General features: G+C 42.7%; 1 pseudogene; it reads right to left on the bottom strand.

Moving 5' to 3' along the window:
- Positions 1-778: 778 nt before the first annotated feature.
- LOC123139705 (uncharacterized) lies at positions 779-6642 on the bottom strand (annotated as a pseudogene).
- Between the last annotated feature and the right edge of the window lie 1256 nt (positions 6643-7898).

The raw sequence follows: 7898 nt of genomic DNA, 5'->3' as shown, positions 1-7898 counted from the left end.
ATTCTCGCTAGACGCCACAACCTAAGCCATCACCGTGCCGCCGCCTGGTCTCCTCAGCCATGGAATGCAGGCCTCCTGCGAGGTGCCCGTGCCGTCAACCCACGGCAGCGTCTCCCGCCCTTCGCCTCCTCCAGCTCCGCAGCCACCGCACATCCTCATCCCTGGTTGGGCTCCACCACCGCGGTGCCTAGGCCGTTCAATGATGCAACCCCGGTAAGTTCATAGCCGCAATTCCCCCTCTGCCACCATGCCGTTCCTGCCACTGCACCCTCCATGACAGATCATTTTTTGTTTCTTCACTGCATATGTCAATCCCTCCTCGAATGGACCCTTGCTATAGACTGCATCATCTTGAAGGAAGGCCAGTGAAAGACAGGGGAACCGGTGCACTGGCAAGCTAGCACACGTGTGCAGCTGACGGTTTGGTGGGCGGCAGCCAAATTTCTTGGCATGTGGCTACTGGTTTGGTGGGCAGGCAAGCAACAACAAGGACATCAGCTGCAGGCAAAGCTGCTAGCAAAAAAGAACTGAACCTTCAAGCTTTAGCCAAATTTCCATCGATTTATTCTCCATGGATAGTGCAACACTATTTTGACTGAAACTGGCGATTTGATGTGTGCTTAACTGAACCTTTATGGTTTGTTTTGTTAACAATTACAGGAGTAGATAGACTGGTGCTAGTAGATGCCGCTAGATATCTCTACTTTCTGCTAGTGCGTGCGACCGAGCTGTTTCTCCTTCCTCTCTTTCCGCCGCTCAATGTTGATGCCGGTCGCTGCTAGCTGCTGTTGTCAGACATTTCTAGTTGTTGTTGTGTCGTGTGGCTGCCCGACGCCACTGCCATTTTCTGGCTGCTATTGGTATGCTGTTGCTGCAGTTCAACATGACAAAAGAGATATTTCTGTTAGAGATTAGCACTGCTGGTGTCCGTGCTTAAAGAAATGAGAATAGAGAGAGAGTGTGTGTGGATAGGATATAGCGGTGGGTTGTGGATAGAAACCATCGATTATAGTGAAGACGTATTTCTTTCTCTGGCACTTAGTGCATGTGTCTTCCTCTGAATTGCCGTTAATATGTTCTCTGTACAAAGCATAAACTATGCTTGCTTGTTTTCATGTCATATTCAATTGGCAATATGAAAATAAAGGATCAGTTTTTCACATGCATTCCTGTCATATGAGTTACAAAAAAAGAGCCTTCCATCTAGTAGTAATTTGTATGTATGTTACGTCGTGTTTGCCCACATATACTACGACTAGGAAGTACAAAGAACAGAAAACTATAAGTTCAGGTGTGAAACCACACAAAAATTCAGAGAAGAAAAAATAGTACGTAAAAGCCAGGAAGTTCAACCAGAGAAACACAGAAAGATGAGGAAACAAATCCAATAGTTCATTTTTTGAGAAAACATGAAACTTCAAAAAAAAGAAAATATCAATAAAAATCCATGTGCAAAAAATAACAGAGATTTAAGAGGGGGAAACTCAAGAGTATTGTGGGTATCTAGAAGTTCATATACTATGTCCCAAGAGTTTCGAAGAATAAAAAAACTAGAAGTGAAGTTCAAAAACAAGGGTGCAAAAGAAGTTCAATTTTCTCCCCGATTTAGAAAAAAGGAACGTTGCTAGAGAATCTATATAAAAAGGGGTGATTTCGAAAGTTCATGTGTAATGAACATCCAAGTTCAAACCAAAAAATGTAAACAAAAAAAATCATGGAATTCAAAGAATAAAAACCATGGAGTTTCATGAAAAAATAGCACATGAAGTTCATGTTTCAGAAATTTCGAAGTTCACGTGTATTACATACAGAAGAAAATTTATTAAATGAAAAAAAGAGATCGCCGAGGCCATTTCAATGAAAAGCAAAAAATGCATAAAAATGTCATGACAAAATTCTACAAGAAGTTCAAATTTAAAAACGAAGCAGATCGACGTTAAAAAAATGAAGTTTTTAATATCTAAAAGTCAAATTTGGAAGGTCAAAACTTTGAGCAAGAAGTTCAAATAAAAAAATTACTTCAAAAATCTTTATAACGGAGTTTCCCCATTTATAAAAAAAATCAAAGAAGTCCAAATTGAAAAGGAGGAGAATTTCAAAAGATTTTATAATATGTTGTTTTTTGTGTTTTAAAACAACTCTCTTAAAGCAGAGTGAAGTTCATAGTGATAACAACCAGAAGTTCACGTACTAGATGGTGTGTATTTCATATAAGAAAAATACAATAAAAGTCTAACAGAGTGAAGTTCAAACAGAAATGCCCCAGAAGTTCAACTACTTCACGCAGTGCAAAAAACAACACGTCAAAAACAGAGTGAGGTTCAAACAGACATGCCCGAGAAGTTCAACTACTTCACGCAGTGCGTTTCCGTTCGCGATGAAGGCAAAAATCATGATCTCACCATTTTATGATTTACTTCAAAACGGCAGGAATGTCATTTGTGTAAGTGCAAGTCCTTGGTCGGAAAAAGTTAAAAAATTTATTGTGAGAGAGATTTGTACAAAAGGAATAACATTTGTGTAACACTAACGAATGGATGTGAAAATTACAAACAAAAATAAGTCACAAAAGTTCGACGTGAAAACAACATGAATTTCAACTACTACGCTGAATTAATTTCAGATGAGAACTTTTAAAATCGTTGCGAGTATGAAAAAATGATCAACACGGGAAAGTTACGTGTTTACAGCAGCTTTCCATCGGTATATCACTTGCTCAATTCCGATGAGTGGATGGATAGCTAGGAGCAGTGGATAGAGATATACGAACAAAAAAAGCACGTGAAAAACAGAGTGAAGTTCAAGTACACGTGTAGAGAAGTTCAGGTTCTTCACGCGGTGCATTTTCGAAGAATCAGTTTCGCGATAAAGGCAAAACGAATGATCTTGCCATTTTTGCAATTACTTGAAAACGGCTAGGAACCAGAGAAAACCATCAACATGAGAACGTTTCGCAGTTTCTGTAGCTTTTTAGCGGTATATTATTTGCCCCATTCCGATAAAGTATGTAGAAATTATGCCAAAAATAGGTTTTTAGCCATTTTCAAATTTGACTTAAAACCGTAAGAAATTGGTAGAAACAATATATACGAAAAAGTTTCACATTTCCTCAAGGTTTCCAATGCCATATCATTTGTTGCATTTGGACGTACGGTTAAAAAATTAGCTCGAAAATATGAACTCGGTGGAACTTGTACCGTTTTCTAAATTACTTTTAAACCGTTCCAAATTAGAAAAAACTTTTAACATGAAAAAGTAGCACATTTTCACAAGCTTTCCAACGCCATATCAGTTGCCTCAAATGGATTAGCCGTTTAGAAATTACATTGAAAATATGAACTCGGCTGTTCGGTTTGCAAAATTTTACAATTTTCAAAATTACTCTTTATTCATAGGGAATTATAGAAAACTTTCAACATGTGGATGGAGCGGCTTTGCAGCAGCTTTCCAACACCATATTATTTACCTCATTCCGATAAACGGTTTAGAAATGCGATCGAAAATACAATTCACATTTTCTGTTTGAAGAAAAAACGGTTTTCAAGACTGCTCTGAAACCACTTACATTTTGCCAAAAATTTCACTTGGGTCATGATACTGGTGTACATAGATTTCCAACGGTATATCGCAAGCCCCATTTGGACACCTTTTAGCTGAAGTTCAACCTAGTACTCGGGAAAGGTCAAGTGCGTTACTTGGGGAAGTTCATGTTGTGATCAGAATATTATTCTGATCCCGTGATCAGAATAGTGTTTATATATATATATATATATATATATATATATATATATATATATATATGTATGTATGTATATATATATATATATAAGTTATCATGAACTATTATTGTTGACATTACCCTTGAGGTAAAACATTGGGAGGCAACACTATAAGCCCCTATCTTTCTCTATGTCCGATTAAAACTCCGTAACCATAAGTTTTGTGTGAGTGTTAGCAATTGTGGAAGACTAAATGATACTTGAGTATGTGGACTTGCTGAAAAGCTCTATTCTTGACTCTTTCCGATGTCATGATAAATTGCAATTGCTTCAATGAGCAAGATTATAGTTTGTATGTTCTCAATGAAGTTTGTGAATCATACTTGGCATTGTGAATAGATTGTCACTTGAGTATAAGAAATCATATGACAAAATAAATATATATGTTGCTATTATAAGAATGATCATGATGCCCTCATGTCCGTATTTTATTTTTATCGACACCTCTATCTCTAAACATGTGGACATATTTTTCGATATCGGCTTTCACTTGAGGACAAGTGAGGTCTAAGCTTGGGGGAGTTGATACGTCCATTTTGCATCATGCTTTTATATCAATATTTATTGCAGTATGGGCTGTTATTACACGTTATGTCACAATACTTATGGCTATTCTCTCTTATTTTTACAAGGTTTAACATGAAGAGGGAGAATGCCGACAGATGGGATTCTGGGCTGGAAAAGGAGCAAATATTGGAAACATATTCTGCACAGCTCCAAAAGTCCTAAAACTCCACAAAAGTCATTTTTGGAATTAATAAGAATTATTGATTGAAAGAAGTACCAGAGGGGGCCCACACCCTAGCCACGAGGGTGGGGCGCGCCCCCTACCTCGTGGGCCCCGTGGTGGCCCTCCGGTGCCCACCTTTTGCTATATGAAGTCTTTACCCTGGAAAAAATCATAAGCAAGCTTACAGGACGAAACTCCGCCGCCACGAGGCGGAACCTTGGTGGAACGAATCTAGGGCTCCGGCGGAGCTGTTCTGCCGGGGAAACTTCCCTCTGGGATGGGAAATCATCATCATCATCATCGCCAACGATCATCTCATCGAGAGGGGGTCAATCTCCAGCAACATCTTCACCAGCACCATCTCCTCTCAAACCCTAGTTCATCTCTTGTATCCAAACTTTGTACCAAAACCTCAGATTGGTACCTGTGGGTTGCTAGTAGTGTTGATTACTCCTTGTAGTTGATGCTAGTTGGTTTATCCGGTGGAAGATCATACCTCTGATTATGAATATGAATATGCTTTGTGAGTAGTTACGTTTGTTCCTCAGAACATGGGTGAAGTCTTGCTATTAGTAGTCATGTGAATTTGGTTTTCGTTCGATATTTTGATGAGATGTATGTTGTCTCTCCTCTAGTGGTGTTATCTGAACGTCGACTACATGACACTTCACCATTATTTGGGCCTAGAGGAAGGCATTGGGAAGTAATAAGTAGATGATGGGTTGCTAGAGTGACAGAATCTTAAACCCTAGTTTATGCGTTACTTTGTAAGGGGCTGATTTGGATCCATATGTCTCATGCTGTGGTTCGGTTTAACTCAATACTTCTTTTGTAGTTGCGGATGCTTGCAATAGGGGTTAATCATAAGTGGGATGCTTGTCCAAGAAAGGGCATCATGCAAGAACCGGTCCATGCACCCACATATCAAATTATCAAAGTAACGAACATTAATCATATGAGCGTGATGAAAACTAGCTTGACGATAATTCCCATGTGTCCTCAGGAGCGCTTTTCTCATTGTAGGAATTTGTCCAGGCTTGTCCTTTGCTACAAAAAGGATTGGGCCACCTTGCTGCACCTTATTTACTTTCATTGCTTGTTACCCGTTACAAATTATCTTATCACAAAACTATCTATTACCTACAATTTCAGTGCTTGCAGAGAATGCCTTACTGAACACCGCTTGTCATTTCCTTCTGCTCCTCGTTGGGTTTGACACTCTTACTTATCGAAAGGACTACGATAGATCCCCTATACTTGTAGGTCATCAACGGCGCCGAGGGCTGGGGGACCTTTCGTCCCAGTTGGTAACACCAACCGGGACTAAAAGGTTTAGGGGTTTATGGAATTGTTTATTTTTCCTTTTAATTTTGTGTTTTCCATTTAATTCTTTTTCATTTCAAACATATTTTACGCTACCACATACTATACGCGTTATATATATATGTACATATATATATATATAGGATGGGTCTATTCTACAACTGATTGTAGAATAATATTCTACAATAGGCAAGCCCCTATATAAGGTTGTTTTGAATCGGAGACCGACCCGACCAGGCAATACCTGCCCGGATCCCGAAAACAGATCCCCCGACCAAGCACCCTCGGCCCCGACGGCGGCCGCACTGGCGGCAGCGGCAGCCGCAGCCACCTCCTCAAGGGAGCCTCCTTCCCCGACACCCTCCAAGGCTACCCGGCCCTCGGTAGCCCTCTCCACGGCGAGCCCCGCTTCCCCCCCCCCCCGTACACCATTGCCGCGGGCGTCGGCGGCGCGGCGGCCCCCTCTCACTTCCAACACCGCGCGCGGAACGACACGGGAAGCTGCCGCGACAGCTGCTGCACTGCGCCGCCGTCGGAGGCACCGAGGTCGGACCCGGCCTGCCCGAGCCGGTCGCCGATCTACACGAAGGACGCGACGGCCACGGCCGGAAGGTTGACGCCGACCACGAAGGCGGCAGCGGGGAGCTCAATGTCGAAGGGGAGGAGCTTGAGCGGCGGGGCGGGCCACAGGAGCTGCGGCGTCTGCACGTGGAGGTGGAGGAGCAGCCCCGAGACGCCCTACGCGATGCGGTAGGCCAGGTCCTGCCCGTGCCGCTGCACGCCCAACAGCGCGTCCAGGGAGATCTCCATGGATGGCGGCGGTACGGGGCGCCGGGCGGAGGCATGCCCCGGCATAGCGGATTAGCTCGAGCAGCGGCAAAATTGACTATTAGTAGCCTGTGTATCCCTATCATCGAGGTGTTCGACGGGAAGTACAAAGGTAGCAGTAACGGGAAGTACATACAATATTTAGGTAGAAGTACAGAGCAGTACAGCATGCGAGCGAGGAAGTACCTGCTGAGAATTATTCCTGCTAGGGAGGCAGTACCATAGTTACACTGAGAGAAGTACCAAGTAGTTTGAAGTAGCAGTAAAGGGTGTCTTTTATGCTAATTTGGTACTCATCTTTTGCAGCTGCAACCACTACTAGGGAAAAGCCTATACACAGAATCTTAGCAGCAGCGCGGCCCAAAAAGGAGCGCTGCTGCTAATTAGCAGTAGTGCGGGTGTGTAAAACTCGCTACAGACAAGCGTTTAGCAGTAGCGCGCTTGGTGTTACCCGCGCTGCTACAAATATCGACCGACAGTGCCCCCCAAAGTCCATTTAGTAGCAGCGCGGTTCCGCGAGCCGTGCTACTGCTATGGATTTAGTAGTAGCACACTTTTTCTGAGGTCGTTGCTGCTAATTTTCAAATGGGACACACTTTTTGTCCCGGTTAGCAGTAGCGCTTCTGCCAAAAACGCGCTGCTGCTACTTTCTTATCAGCAGCGCGTTTTGCGTCCCGTGCTACTGCTAATCTGCACCAACCCACCACCTTTTCCCCACCCGTCCCCTCCCCTCCCCCTCTTCTTCTTCCTCAACACTTCTCCCCCATTACTTTGCCTCTTCTACCTATCTTTCTCTCTCTTCATTACTCCTACCAAACTACACCATCTCCATTAATGCATCTCCTTTCTCTTTTTCCTTCCCCCTCCACTAGTTGAAGTTGTCTCCTCCCAAATTAGGTAGCTAGGTAGATGTAGCATTTATTTAAGTGACCTATTTTCCCCCTAACGAGATCTATCTTTGTCAAGAAGAGCTTTGGGCACTTTTGGTCTCCCTACATCATCATCTCATCACCGTGCTCGATCTCGAGATAGAGGTGATGAAAATTTCAGGCTTTTGCAAAATGGAAATATGATTATGTGTGTGTGATATGTTTGTGGAAATTGTGTGTGTGCCATGAGTTGACGCCAAATTGTGCTTTTGAGTTGCCTTTGTTTTGCCAAAATGTCGATTTATTTCCGTTTCAGAGAATTATGGGCAAACTCTAGATCCATATATGTCCTATTTTTAGGGAAGGTCA

This window comes from Triticum aestivum, chromosome 6B (genome assembly GCF_018294505.1).
Source record: "Triticum aestivum cultivar Chinese Spring chromosome 6B, IWGSC CS RefSeq v2.1, whole genome shotgun sequence".
Classification (NCBI taxonomy): domain Eukaryota; kingdom Viridiplantae; phylum Streptophyta; class Magnoliopsida; order Poales; family Poaceae; genus Triticum; species Triticum aestivum.
Note: the sequence above shows the minus strand (reverse complement) of the source record. Positions and strands in the feature narration are given on the sequence as shown.